Source organism: Chiroxiphia lanceolata, chromosome 1 (genome assembly GCF_009829145.1).
Source record: "Chiroxiphia lanceolata isolate bChiLan1 chromosome 1, bChiLan1.pri, whole genome shotgun sequence".
Lineage (NCBI taxonomy): Eukaryota > Metazoa > Chordata > Aves > Passeriformes > Pipridae > Chiroxiphia > Chiroxiphia lanceolata.
The window spans coordinates 3,248,125-3,263,426 of record NC_045637.1 but is presented as its reverse complement, the minus strand read 5'-3'; the positions used below and the strand labels follow the sequence as shown (position 1 = coordinate 3,263,426).

Here is a 15,302-nt window from a genome sequence, read left to right as displayed (position 1 = left end):
TCATCCTCTCTCTAAAACTACCAAGTGCTAAAAAGAGCCACACCAAGAACTTGCAAAGATGTGGGGCTCTCCCATCCCTGGAAGTGTCCAAGGCCAGGCTGGACAGGGCTTGGAGCAACCTGGGCTAGTGGACGGTGTTCCTGCCCATGGCAGAGGGGTTGGAATGAGATGATCCTTAAGGTCCCTTCCAACTGAAATCACTCTATGATTCTATGTTTATGTCACCTGAAGGTCTTTACAACATTAGATTTTTTTTTTTCCCCTTTATTTCACAGAATCTGCACCGGATCCCGTGTTCTGGGGCTGAAAGCTTCAGTGAGGAATTTTTGTCCCAGCCATTACAGGGTACATTACACTAATTACAATGCACATTCCAGCCTGATCTGAGTCTGGGATAAATCACACGGGGCTCCAGCCTGTTGGAAACATTGCCAGACATCTCTGGACACTGTTGCATGTTTGACTACCTTCATAAATACAACTATTCCAGTGACACAAAGATGATTGGCTACAGAGACTAATTTATTACCATTTTCTTTCAGCACACAAACAGTGTAGTAAATTCTTTAACTTCTAAGGGGGAGGAAAGAAAAGCAACAGTGGGATTTCCTTCAGTGAAGCAGCACCATTAGTATTTTTCCTTCAGTAACAAACCAATTGTTCTTCATTTTCCAAAAATATACTCAGCATGTCATGTCTAGTGTGCAGTCAGAGAGAGGTCTCTGGCTTTCAAGCTTGTCACACCTGAGAAACTGAGGTGAAGGGAGGACGGCAGGTTTATAGTTTTTCAAGACTTCATTGGCATCAAGAGTTTTCCTTCCAGCTATCCCAACACAGGTTTGTTCAGACACAAAAGCTCCATTTCAGAGGTAAATCTTATCGTTCAACCAAATGCTTCTGAAGTCTGCACACTGTTCATCAAACATGAGGAGGGCAAAAACAAATATCCTGCCAAAATATTTCTGCAGAAGAGCAGTAGAGGTCAGATGCTCAACATCACACACATCAAATGTGCCACCATGGACCTGACACACTTTCCCCAGGTGGGAAAGCATTTTTTGGATGTGCTCAGGCTCCATCTGGAGCAACTGAGACAATTTTACAGGCTGTGTCCTCCTCTATGGTGACAGAAGAACCAGAGTTGGAGCACCACTCAAGAGTCAGAGCATCACCCAAGTAGAGCAACACGTGTGGGTCTCGGGACTGGAAGACTGGACACCCAAACTTGGTGTACTGTTCCAAGTTTGGACTTGGAAGCACAGTATCCATCGACTCATTCGTCCTCCAGCCCATCCATAAAAGTAGTAAAAAAGTCTGAGACAGAACAATGTTCCACCCCAGATGTTATCCCTCACAGAAGATACTCCAAGTCAAGCCCCTGTCACCCTTCCTGTGGCAGATCTCACCAAAATGGACAACGTGTAAATAACCAAAAATATTTCCTTCACTCCCACCAGACACACTGACAGAAAAATCATCCTGGAGAGCTGCAAGACACTGTTTGGGGTTTTGTCCTTCCTTGACACTCCACATTCACACCTGGCACAGGAATCTCTGCTATCCATGGCTGCACTGAGCCTTCCCTCCTCCAGCAAAGCGCTGCCCTACGGACCACACAGTGATTCCCAAAGTGCCTTGTCCAGGTAAAAGATGCCAGCACAGGTCTAGGAAAATGTTGTTGAGTTTTCATGGACAATCCCACAGGCAGGACAGCTCTGCTGCTCCCCACACAACATGGAGCCGGCAGAATGTCACCACTTACAATCATTCAGAAAGCAACAGCAACTTTGCCTCCAGCTCCACCCTACCCAGAGTGGATTGGACTTGAAAGAACAACAAAGGACATACAAGCTCACAGGAAAGCCACCAAAATAGAGGAGGAGAGGGGGAAGGAGACAAGGTGCTTTGAAAAGGGACCAGAAAATCTCGTGGTGACACGTCCCAATTCAGCAGGGAACACCCTGATAGGCAGGTGTGACAGCTCAGGCAGGAGATCAGGTACAGTGAGACAGCTGTTTAAAACTTCAAGGAATTGGGATTATGGCTTAAATTCTACACAGGTATGGCCTGAAAATAAAGGACAATAAAGGACATCTCCACGTTCCAAAGGGTTGAGAGATATCTCAGAGGTCTATGGCCTTTGCAAGCCTAAACAAGGGGAAGTTGATTAGCCCAGACTGGAGATGTGGTAGGATATGACCACTAAACACACCTTGATCCCAATGGGAGCCTTGTTCCATGAACTAAGAAAGAGGAGGATCCTCTAAAGTCGTCTTGTGTGAGTTCTGTAGGTGGAGAAGACAACATGAACCAGCTTCCACAGGCTGGTGAGATGGGACTTCACAGCATAACGGGAGCAAAGATGAAGAGCATCATGTACAGATTCGTTCTTCAGACCTAACCTAAGATGGTTTCCACATGTGCTTTTACCTGAAGATCAATCTTTGCATTGCAACCATAGGCAGGATTAACATTTCCACTACACTGAATGTGACAGCCAAGAGAGATGGGTGTCAGCAGTCCAAGCAAGGTCAGCCACCATACAAAAGCCACAAAGCTCAATATAAACAAAAGTCAAAATTTTAGGTATGTTATCACTCTACTTCCACTCTTTAAGTTCTCCACAGCATTTCAAAGCTCAGCCATGCCTTGTATTGCTATTAAATGGGAATATTTTAAAAGGTGCCCCATCAACAGCTGTTACCTATAGCCAAGAGTAGGGCTGTGTGGCACAACTGTAGCAGCAAGCCCTCAGTCCCAAAGTCATTCAGAAAGGTCTCAAACAGGGCTCCAGCAGAAGGAAACACCAAAGCTTTGGGTTGCCCCTTCACAGAGCTCTCTGCAGCTCATCCTGCTCACATACACAGAAATGCCCAACCATGAACAATCTCCTGAAGGAGCCTGCTATGGGCACTCTCACACAAAACAGGTCAGCAAACCACCATGTCCCAGCCCAAGGGGAAGAGTAAAATTCAGATTAAACCAATGGGAGATGATGGACATTAAGGATGGGCACCACTACCATCATGCCCAGGTGAGGAGGTTGGACCACCCAGGCAACAGCCACAGCCATGGAATCACAGAATATCCTGAGCTGGGAGGGACCCACAAGGATCATCGAGTCCAACTCCTGGCCCTGCACAGGGCACCCCAAGAATCTCAATGTGTGCTTATACAAGTACCAAAACAGGCTTGCACATAAATACACCAGTCCCAAAACAACAGCACTGAAACTTAGGACAGCAGTTGCCAGCTCCTCTTTCCCAGACTCCCCAGAGGTCCATGAATTACTTTGAGCAAAGAGCCAAGAAAAACAAGGCTGTGGTCCAGACATCTCTGCTGAGCCCACAGGGAAGACCAGACAATGGTTAGAGGCCTGAAAACCAGAAATTTGTTCAGAAAGAATAAAATCCAGCACCTCAGACCTCCCACAGGATCCAAGTCCTTTCCTCCTCCATATAAATTCATGTTGTGTCCAGCTGCAAGGTAGAAGTGGCCAAGTTGTGATATACAGGAGGAAATTTAGCATTAGGATTGGACATTCCTTCCAGGCTCACACAGGGAATGAGCAGAAGCCTGGGTGTCCAGCTGAGGGTGGTGGCTTGACCTGCATCTCCAGCTCAGAGCATCTCCCTCAGTACCTCCAAACACTTCACTCAGCCCGTTCTTCCTCAGTAGAGATTTATCTTCCTGGAGAAGACAAAATACCTCTGACGTGGAGCCAAGTGACACCAGGTTTAACACACTGGGGAAGCTGAGCAAACTTAAACTCATGGAACACACTCTGCTCCCAAAGGCAAAGGAGTTCATAAAATAGCACTTTGCCATAGACAACCAGGGAGAAAAGCTGCCTTCATCCACCACTGGCAAGGAACTACAGTGTTTAAAAACTGATTTAAAGTTCTGTGTATTTTTTAATCACAGAATCATAGAATGGTTTGGGTTGGAAGGCACCTTTAAGATCCAGTTCTGACTCCCTGTCATGGGCAGAGGGACCTTCCACTATCCCAGGTTGCTCCAAGCCCCATCCAATCTGGCCTGGAACACTTCCAGGGATGGGGCAGCCACAGCTTCTCTGGGCAACCTGTACCAGGGCCTCACCACCCTCACAATCAAGAATTTCTTTCTGACATCTAATCTAAACTACTCTCTTTCAGTCTGAAGCCATTCCCCCTTGTCCTGTCCCTACATACCCACATTAAAAGTCTCCCTCCATCTTTCTTGTTGGCTCCCTTCAGGTACTGGAAGGCCACAATTAGGTCACCCCAAAGCCTTCTCTTCTCCAGGCTGAACAATCCCAATTCTCTCAGCCTTTCCTCATAGCAGAGGTGCTCCATCCCTCTAATCAACTTGGTGGCCTCCTCTGGACTCGCTCCAACAGGTCCCAGAGTTGGAGGCAGCACTGCAGGTGGGGTCTCACCTGAGCAGACCAGAGGGGAAGAATCATCTCCCTCACCCTGCTGCCAGCTCTGCTTTTGGAGCAGCCCAGGAGGTGATGAATGGCCAGTGTAAGGGCTGCATTTCCTACTCAGGAAAGGAGACTCTTTGCAGGTTGAGGATCAGGAAGGTTCTCCACAGCCACCAAGCAATGGACCCATGTCCATCACAGACATGGAAGAGATCAAGCAGATCAGAACGTCTTTCAACACCAGTTTTTTTCAATGTTCCAACAGTGATGTTTTAAGCTTGGCAGGAGTGAAGACATATTTAAAGGATCAGGGGATGAATATGCAACTGGTGAACTTCTCAGCCTGGAGAAGAGGTTCCAGGGAGGCTTTAGAGCACCTTCCAGTACTGAATGGGGCTCCAAGAGAGCTAGAGAGGCACCTTGGACAACGGCATGGAGTGACGGGACAGGGGGGAATGTCATCAAACTGAAAGAGGGTGGGTTTAGACCCTAGATAGAAGAAATTCTTCCCTATGAGGGTGGTGAGACACTGGCACAGGTTGTCCAGAGAAGCTGTGGATGCCCCATCCCTGGAAATGTTCAAGACCTGTGTGGACTGGACTTTTAGCAACCTGGTGTAGATGAAGGTGTCCCTGCCTATGGCATGGGGTTGGAACGAGGTGATCTTGATGGTTCCTTCCAACCCAACCCATTCTGTGATTCAGAGTCCAGTTATTTCTCATGCGCTGAGCTAATCCAACAAGAAGAGCATGAAGACCTGGACCTACAGACGCAGCCACAAAAGCATAACCTGAAACAGCTCTCTCTTCATCATAACCTCACTCCAAGATACCCAAGATATGTCCTGGCTGAGGACATACAGGAAAATGAGACTTTGCCAACAGCTTTAAAAATTCACTAATGGCAAGACCCAAACAGCGCCAAACTCTTGCCAACTGAAAAATAAGAGAGTGGATACTCTAAACCTCCTGAGACTCCTTTCCTAATCATTTTATTTGCTCCCTCATATCTTTCCACAGGGGACAAACCTTGCCAATATTCCATTTGAGCAGCAGGATTGAAAAGCTCATACAACTGCATGTGCTTAGAAACAAAGCAGCTCCATAGCTCACACCTCTGCTCAGGAAAGAGATGAAGTGCCACCACTAAAGCTATTAAATTATCTAAAGGTCTGCTGGACACACATATATACATTTAATGTATTAAAATAAAGGGGCAATTGCTTTAAGTAAACAGATCTAGAGTTCTTAAAACACAGAGTTGTATTTTATACCAAAGCTTGGGGTTTTCTCAGAACACTTGCAGCCAGAAACAGAATAAAATAAGCCACAGAAGAACTCAAAAATTAAAGGCAGAAAAGTCAAGGTTAGTTTTATCCAGGTCATGACTTTTCAAAAGTTGGGATTTTGTTTGTTTTGTGCTTATTAGAGGGAGATGCTACTGCAGAAACCACGGAGGAATTATAGGTGGGTTCACAGCACGGGGCTCTGCCAGGGCAGTTCTCCTCGGATAACACCAGATCCTTACAAACCCTGTCACAGCCTTGCCAAAGGTGATTTAACTAGGTGTGACAGAGTCACAAAGCTCTTCACCATCAAGATTAGTTATGACATAATAGAAAGCCTATCAACTTTCAGTCCTGTAAATATTAACTTTCAAAAGCTACTTCAAAACACAGTCTTTTGGCTTTTTTGAAGGTGAAAATTGTTTACCCTTTCAATAACATGAGTCAGCTCCTCCACTACCCAACTTTTTCCCTCTCCTTGTTCTAATTAATTACAAACCCAAATTTTTGCAATTTATTTTAAATAACCCATCAGCCTGTAGACCATCCCACTCCAAACCCCCTGCCATGGGCAGGGACACCTTCCACTAGACCAGGTTGCTCCAAGCCCCATCCAAGCTGGCCTTCGACACTGTCAGAAACAGTTTCCTCTAAAAAACTCCCCATTGCATTAACTCCCACATTCAGCAGTGCCTGTGGGTATACATCATGGAAGCACAGCTCAACAGCATGTGCTGTGGGTTCAGATGAAGCATTTTGGAACCACCACTGTGCCAGAACAGGATTCCATGGCTGGGAGAGTTGAGGTTGCTCAGCTTGGAGAAGAGAAGGCTCCAGGGACAACTTAGAGCCCCTTCCAGTGCCTAAAGGGGCTACAAGAAAGATGAGGAGAAACTTTTTAGCAGGACCTGTTGTGATAGGACAAGGGGTGATGGTTTTAAGCTAAAAGAAAGTTGATTAAGATTAGATATAAGGAAGGTTTTTACAGTGTTGGTGGTAAAACACTGGAAACGGCTGCCCAGAGAGGAGGTGGCTGCTCCATCCCTGGAAATGTTCAAGGACAGGTTGGATGGGGCTCTGAGCAACCTGAGCTGATTGGAGATGCCCCCGGTCATCGCAGGGGGGTTGGACTTCATGGTCTTTAAAGGTCCCTTCCAACCTGAACTACTCTGTGATTCATGCCTTATAGTTTTCCAGCATTGAACTTCTTAGTTTAACCTGCTTTCACTTCTCCTCACTGCAGAAACTGGGAAAGGATAAGGAAGGAAAGGAAAAAGGAAAATGGGGGGAAAAAAATGGAAGGAAAAGGCATAGAAAGGAAAAAGAAAAGGAACGCAATCTGTAGAGAAAGGGAAGGGGAAGGGGAAAGGGAAATATCTAACACATGTTTTTCCTGGTCCAATTTATGGGGCAGAGAAAGAATAGAAATAACTCCCTTTCCTTAAGTGGCACTGGGAGGGTCTGGAGCTATTTAAAAATACATTGCTATGCCAAATTTAGTAATTCCTAAAGAAATCAATGCCCCCAGTCACAGTTTGCTGTTTGCCAACAGAGGTTCTTCCATGTGCTTCAGTTGCTGAGCTCTGGTCAACAAGTGACGTAATTTTATTTCTTTTCATCACACTAACACCCACAGCCCAACAAAAGACTGGGAATAAGTGCAGGGGGAGAAACAGACTGTTTAATGCCACTGGCAACAGCTTAATGGGAAAGCACAGATATTTTAAATTACTTTTTAATCACTTCTAGATCTTTTCCCCCCAAATTGTAACTACTCACTGAACAACTGCACCTTGTTGAGAGGCAGCAGCGCCGGCGGGCACAGACAATATTTTGCATTCAGCAAAGATGCTTTGATCCCAGCGAGGCTTTTGGAATAATATTCACACACAAAAGCACTGAAGTTGAGACTTATTAACTCTCTGTTTGCAGGTTTTCTTTATTTTTTTCTGCATTTATTTATTTTTATGTTCAGTTCTGAAAAAAACCACAAACATAGATTTCTTCATTCTGCTTCCCAGCTGCTCTCTCAAAAATGAGAGAGAACATTTTTTTGAACTCAAAATATACTCCTAACTCAAATGTTTCCAAGGCAAGATCCTTCCTGGCTGGTCAGCTTGAGCCAGAGCAGATCATCTCAGGCAATTATATTGTTGAGGAGACTGGGACTGATGACATGAACCAACCTTCGGAACCACTTTAAACCAGCAAAAGCATTGATTCAGACCATCTTGAAATGCAAAAACACTCCCTCAGTGCCAGGCACTGTATTTTGACCCTGCTTGACTTTATGAACTCTCCTGCCCTGTTATAGGTTGTACCTGTCTGGAAAATGAAGGTGGGAAGAGGAGTTGAGTTGAGAATTCACCAGAAATTTCAGTTTCACCAGCATTTCAAATTTCATAGGAAAACTGTCATTTTAGAAGACAGTGGTGTCCTTTCCCTTGGCATTCATGCATCAGCAGATTTGGATGGTGCCACAGGGTTTCCTTGTCTTAGTGTTTGATGCTGGCTCAGTATTTTTTGGGTTCTGGAGACCATTCCTGTGCAATCCCTGCTTGTTTGCCTTCCCTCTTCTCTGCAGCTGCCAAGAAAATCCTCTTCCAAACCTACACACAGCTCAACATTGTGATCCATATCTGAGGGATGTTGATCACAGTGTTGAACTGTGTGTAGGTTTGGAAGAGCATTCTGTTGTTGGAACAAAATGATCTTTAAGGTCCCTTCCAACCCAAACCATTCCATGATTCCCAGAGAAGCCTCTCTAACACCACCCCATACATGGTATCTCCATCTTTACATAGCAGGAGAGGACAGAAAAGAAGAGGAAAGATCCCCTAAGGTTCCATAAAATAAATTTGCAGCAAGGTGGCTGGAGAACTGCCACCTCATTCAGTTAAAAGATAAATATGTTCATCCTTCTGGATCTCCAAAGGCAGAAGTAACTTACATCAGCTTCTTCCTCGCTGCTCAGGAAAACAAAAGGGACATCTGGATTTGCCTCTTTTGCAGGTACCTTGCGTGATGCCCAGTGCACCAGCTGTCACCCCAAACCTGCCTGGTTGTGCAGGAGGTGTTTTTAAAACACACCCAAAAAATCCAAACCTGGCAAGGGGGAGTGAACAGGAAGTTGTAAGGCCCAGGGATGCAGACAATCCAAAATATGCTGATGTGCCCTGAAAAACTGGAGGCTGCAGCCAAAAAGTCCAGCCTGACACAGGACAGTTTAATTGGCAGCTCCCTGCATGAAGTTTGAAGGTGGTTGCACAGATGTCTTTGCCTTAAGACAAGGAGTCACCTGCTCTTAATTGTGGAACTTGGGCTTCTGCAAATTCCAGGTCAAAAGAGAAAAATCAATCCTCTCTTCCTTTTAAAAATGGATACATAAATAAATAAAGGTAAATCGTCAGCCCCACCACAGAACGCCAAGCAGAAGTTCATAGCCATTTGACAGAGGGAGGTCAAGGGCACTCATCTTTCTCCCACTCCACCTTAGAAGCAAAGGATTGCTTCATTGATAGGCTGGAAAATAGCCCCCAGCTGATTTGTAATTGCTACGGTACAGAGAGAACTGGGAACAACATGGAATTTCCATACTCCATGTGTTTTCAGGTGCCGGTGCTTGGTCCAAAGGAAAGCTTTCATCAATCTCTTAATATGTGGTGGGGATTAACCCCATTTTTGAAGCTGACAGACATTCAGGAGCTGCCCTCAGCAATAGCTACTGAAATAACTGTCCTCTCTTCCCTGTATCCCCCCACATCTCAAAGAAAATCATAGAATCATGGAATGGTTTGAGGGGGAAGGGACCTCATTCCAATGTCACAGGCAGTGTCACCTTCCACTGTCCCAGGTTGCTTCAAGCCCTGTCCAACCCGGCCTTGAACACTTCCAGGGATGGGGCAGCCACAGTTTCTCTGGGAAACCTGTGCCAGTGTCTCACCACCCTCCCAGGGAAGAATTTCTTCCCAATGTCCAATCTAAACCTGTCCTATGGCAGTGCAAAGCCATTCCCCCTTATCCTGTCATCCCAGGCTCTTGTCCAAAGTCCCTCTCCATCTCTCTTGGAGCCCCTTTATGCACTGGAAAGTGCTCTAAGGTCTCCCCAGAACCTTCCCTTCTCTGAGTTGAACAGCCCCCGCTCTCTCAGGAGAGTCACTGCAGCCCTCTGATCATAAATTCCTTCACACCCAGGTTTTCCCCGTCTGAGGAGCTCTCCCAAATCACAAGGAACCCTCTGCCCATGTGGTGCATGGCAGACACCTCCCACAGCCAGACAGCGACGTTCGCATCCAGCCACGGAAAGCTCCCCTCTGTTTGCAATGCTCTGCCCTGCCAAACACAAAGTGGGAGAACACCTTCCTACTTCTTCAGGGAAGACCAGGGAATCTGTGCAGATCCCGAGTTACTTGGAGGCAGCATTTCTCAACAAAGACAACCGAGGGAGTTCAGAGCAGCAACTCTTCCAGTGCCAAGGAGATCAGGACGGTGGCCTGGCAAATCAGCAATCCCAACACACCACATTAAGCTTTTGCCCAGGGCTGTCACTTTGAGGAGAGTTTGCTACAAACCCGACACAGTGATTATCTTGTTCCCTTGCAGGAATGCAGGGACTGGGAGGCAGGGAAAAAGCAGCAGGATGGACGCCACAGGCTCTGCGGAGGCGAAGCCAGCACTGCTCGCTGAGCAGGGACCACCACATCAGGGAAATCTGGCCAGAAACCACCCCAGTGCTGAAATGCTGGCCAAGAAACTGGTTTGAGGAAACACAGGAAATGCCAACAGCCTGGAGACACTGCCCAGTGCTCTGAGGCAGGGGGTGCACTGATGCCAAACCTCAGGACATCCAGCCAAAGGCAGGCGTGGGTGGTTATCAGATTAACCCACCACCCAGGGAGAAGGTTTTTTGGGTTACCACACTGTGCACATCACATGCTGACAGCTGGAAGAGCTGCACAAGGATGTTGTAGAATGGATTCTTTTCCTTTCCATACACACTCGATGGCATCCCACAGAGCAGTGTCACAAGGAATCACATATGGGATGAGGATACAGAGCAGCCCGTTTGGAGAGGAGTAATGGAAAGCCAAGTCCACCAGTGAGTCCACATAGAATCACAGAATTGTTTAGCTTGGAAAAGAACTTTAGGATCATTTAGTCCAACCGTTAACCCAGTGCCACCAAGGTCACCACTGACCATGGCCCCAGCTGCCACATCCACACATCTTTTAAGTTCTTACAGGGATGGTGAATCCACAACTTCCCTGGGCAGCCTCTTCCAATGCTTGATATCACTTTCAGTGCAGATTTTTTTCCTAATATCCACCCAAACCTCTCCTGGCACCACTTGAGGCCATTTCCTCTCGTCCCTTCATCAGCTTTGAGCCTTTGAATGTGCTCTTGGAAAAACAACGCCCCCAATTCCTTCACACCCCTAAAGACAAAATCAGCACATGATGAAACAGTACATGAAAAGCAGCATTTGTGAAGTTCACCAGTAACACCTGAAAAGATCAGGATGGGGATAATGAGAAAATGCAACAAGATCTAGCAAGGACCTGGGCACAATAAGGGCATCAACACATACATGTTAAATCTCCACTCGGTTTAACTAACAAAGGTATATTTTACATGCAGTTTCGTGCACATGTATGTATTTTTAAGCACTGATACAAAAAGTTGATTTTTCCAATCACCTCTACATGAAAGCAAAAGTGGCCAGTCAGAAAGAAGAAGAAAGAAAACCACTTGGTCACACAGGAAAAGTTTGAGCAGTGAAGCTGATGTTCAATGCTCCCACCTGGACACAAATCCAGGCAGAGGCTTAGCCCCAGTCAACCTCTCACTTGCATAACCTGAATGGCTGAAGAATGGGTCAGGCCAGTTGAACAATGCCCCCAGGGAGGACCTGCTGGTCTACTTAGCATGGAGTGGCCTCTCCAGACCTCAGTAGCCTCCAGCAAACACTTGGTCATGTGGATGAAGCAGGTTGGGGCCAGGGAGCACATTGTGCTTGTGCCCTGCACACCCCTTCCAGCAAAAGTGCCTTCACCGGCACAGAGAATCAGGGAGCTAAAAACAACTCCACCGCCTGGACTTTCAGGGTCTCAGCAGGTGAAAAAGAGCAAATCTGAGCAGGAAGAGATAAGGTCTCTCTGCTGCAAGAGAAGTCATTCTGTAGCTTTACTCTCAAAGTACCCCATGTGGCTACCATACAGTAGGGCTTTCAAGAACATCAAGAAGAGTATCCCACACCTAACCTGAAGCTGGGGTGACTCCCCCAAACAGTTCCCATCCACTTTCCTCATCCTCACCTTGCAGCACATTGACAGGCAGAGCACCAGACACAGGGTACATGGGGAGTGGGGAGAAGAAGATCAGCAAGTGTCCAAGAGCACAAAGACAACACAGGAACAGTTGTGAGCTTGGACAGGTCAACGCATTGACGAGGACCAAGATGTCAGCACAGTCAGGGACCATGAGGACAACTGGGCAGAGATATCTCAGCCCCAGCTTGGCTGACACCATCAATGCATCTCTCGAAGGGCGATGGGACTTCCACATTCATCACACCTGGTGTCCTTCATTATTCACACCACCAACAATGCCCTGCACCAGGCTTGTGACTCCAGGTCCAGCAAAAGCAAGATGGGTCACAGCTACAGAGACACCACAACAGTTATTTCTGCCCTCACTGCTGGAACAATCTTCACCATCACGTGGTTGACTACAGCTTTCCAATCCATCAGTCTTGGCTGCTCCCAGAGGCCACACTTGTAGAATAACAGAATCACAGAATCCTTTAGTTTGGATACGACCTCCAAGATCATTGAGCTGACCCTTTGACTGATCATTGCCTTGTCAATGAGACCAGGACACTACATGACATGTACAGTCGCTTCTTGAACACCTCCAGGGATGGTGACTCCACCACCTCCCTGGGCACCCCTTTCCAATGCTTAACACTTTCCACGAAGAAATTCTTCCTGATATCCAACCTGAATCTCTCCTGATGCAGCTTGAGGCCATTCCCTCTTGTCCTGCCACTTGCTACCTGGGAAAAGAGACTGACCTCCACCTGGCTACGACCTCCTTTCAGGTGGTTGTAGAGAGCAATAATGTCCCTCCTGAGCCTCCTTTTCTCCAGGTTGAGCCCACCCCCCCCAGCTCCCTCAGCTGGTCCTCATCAGACTTGTTCTCCAGACCCTTTCTCAGCTCCACTGCCCTTCTCTGGACATGCTCCAGCACCTCAATATGTTTGTTGTCACAAGGGGCCCAGAACTGGACATAGGATTTGTGGTGCAGCCTCACCAGTGAAGAGTACAGAAGGAGAATCACTTCTCTGGTCCTGCTGGCCATGTTATTTTTGATACAACCCAGGATGTCACTGGCCTTCTTGGCCTTCTTCTCATGCAGCCAGTCCTTTGTGCCATACAGAAGAAAGTGCACATCAAAGCAAGAGATGGAAAGGGAAAGCTGTAAAGCTGAGAAAAGATGCCTTCAGCAAGGGTTGTTTTAAGGCACTAGTAGCTCATACTGAAAGGCAAATCCTCTGGTTTTCAGTCCAGACCCTTGTAGGAGGACGATTTATGCTCTCTCTCAAGCCAAATGTGGTACTGGGGGACTATTCAGGACAGCAGTAACACTTGCAGTTACTGCTGCAAGGAGATCCAGGGGCAATGAGCACCAGAATTTAGGGAAACATCACCTGTATCAAAAGGGACACTTGTCACACTGATTCAGCACCGGTGCCGCCACAGGGAAATGAGAATTACACAAAGCACTGCTCTCTCCCCAGACATGAGCCTTGCAGGTGAGGAATCAGAGCTGCTGCCTCAAGGGACACCAGGGAGGAATCCTGTAACTGCAGTAGCTCCCTACATCTCCAAGAGGAGCTAAAACAGATGTGAGGGAAAGAATAGTCCCAGAAAAAGCCAGTGGAGCTTGGCTTTGGCTCTTTTGCCACTCCTGAATGTGCTGCTGGAGTAAAAAGCCATATCCTTGGGAGTGGACCAGTGAACATCCAAGGGGTACAAGCATATCCCACCAGTGTGGCACAAGACCAGCCCTCCTCCCTGCCTGTCACACTGCACAGGAGACCAGCAAGGCTTTACCACCCTGGCAGGAGCTTCCAAGATGAGGAACATGAAGTTAAACCTGAAGACCCACAGAACAACATGGTTTTCAGTAATTTCAGGGAATAGGTGACAGACTTTTTAGCAGGGCCTGCAGCAACAGGACAAGAGGTAATGGTTTTGAACTGAAAGAGGGTAGAGGTTCAGACCACAGAGAAGGAAGAAATCTTTTGTGATGAATGTGGCAAAACACTGGCACAGATTGCCCAGGGAGGTGGTAAATGCCCCATCTCTGGAAACATTCAAGGCCAGGCTGGATGGGTCTCTGAGCCACCTGATCCAGTGGAAGGTATCCCTGTCTGTGGCAAGATAGATGGACTTGATGACCTTCAAAGGTCCCTTCCAACCCAGACTCTTCTATGACTCCAATTCTGCATGAGATCTTCAAACACTCATGCGTTGGCCATTCCCTGCATTTAATTTTTTCTGTACATAACAAACTCTAGAAATCAAAGACATGAAACCATCAAAGGACCAGCACAAAGAGAAAGCAGGGAGAACACAAAAATACGGCCAAAGCTCTGAGACAGCTCTTGGAGAAGGCTGTTCTCCATGTGAGAGAAGATAATGACACCCTGGGACTCCCTCCCCAGCCTCACCATCAGAATTTCATAAACCAGCTCTCACTTTTCACAACTCAGTCCAAAAGTGAGGGAAACTCCTATAAATGAAATCCAGGGGGGAAAAAAAAAAACATTTCTCAAGGGCAAAATTTTATTTGCATCTGCCTGAACCCCATCATTCCACGTGCAGAGGACCCTCTCCTGAAGAGATGCTCTTACCAACTGCTTCCTTAGTCCTGCTCTCCCGGTCTTAGACTTTCTTTTAATCTGGAAGGAAAAGCAAAACAACTGATTAGTACTGGGAAGAAAACTATTTCACTGACAAGGTTAAGGACATGGACACCGTCAACACCACAAGCTCTGGTGTCCAGACACAACCTGCAGCCTCTGAGCTGGGCTGTCAGAACAGGTACAAAAGCAAGTGTTGGTTCCTCAAAACATCACTGCTGAGTATGGGAACAGCATCTTCTTTTTAAAAGAAATTAGAAATAAACATCTAAAATTGCTAAGAGTTTTTAATATTTCCAGATTAGCAGAGTTGCAAAAGTAGGAGGGTTATAATTGGCTGCAAGATGCCTGAAAAAATAACAAATAATGAATTAAAACCTTCAATGGAAAAGGGGAATCCCTTGCTTAATTGTCCAGCCTTCTTTAAGATCCCAAACCTACCATGGGAGGAACACTCTGGCCACAATCCAGTTAAGCATTTCAGTGTCTGTTAAACTTGAGAGAAGAGAGAGCCCTGCTGAATCAAGGTCTTGGCTGGTTGTTTCTCTCTCATTCTGGACATCAAACACACACACACATCCCTACCTTCCAAGAACTTCCAGATTTAGCTTTTATTCCAGGAACAACACCTCTTGGCTATAAAAGCACCCAATTCTGCAAGCAAAAAGCAACGCTGGGAGGTA

At 46.7% G+C, this 15,302-nt stretch overlaps 1 protein-coding gene across 4 annotated transcripts in view; it reads right to left on the bottom strand.

Annotated features, from left to right (window-relative positions):
• The window catches only part of TSNARE1 (t-SNARE domain containing 1), a 472,184-nt gene that overhangs the window by 410,882 nt on the left and 46,000 nt on the right, over nt 1–15,302 (bottom strand). For 3 of the 4 annotated variants that reach the window (XM_032688083.1, XM_032688116.1, XM_032688091.1), the window contains one exon: nt 14,611–14,658. The exons of the other annotated variant lie outside the window; for it this stretch is intronic. The gene's annotated coding sequence lies outside the window, so the exon portion shown is untranslated. The remainder of the gene's footprint in view (nt 1–14,610; nt 14,659–15,302) is intronic. 4 annotated transcript variants of the gene reach the window in all.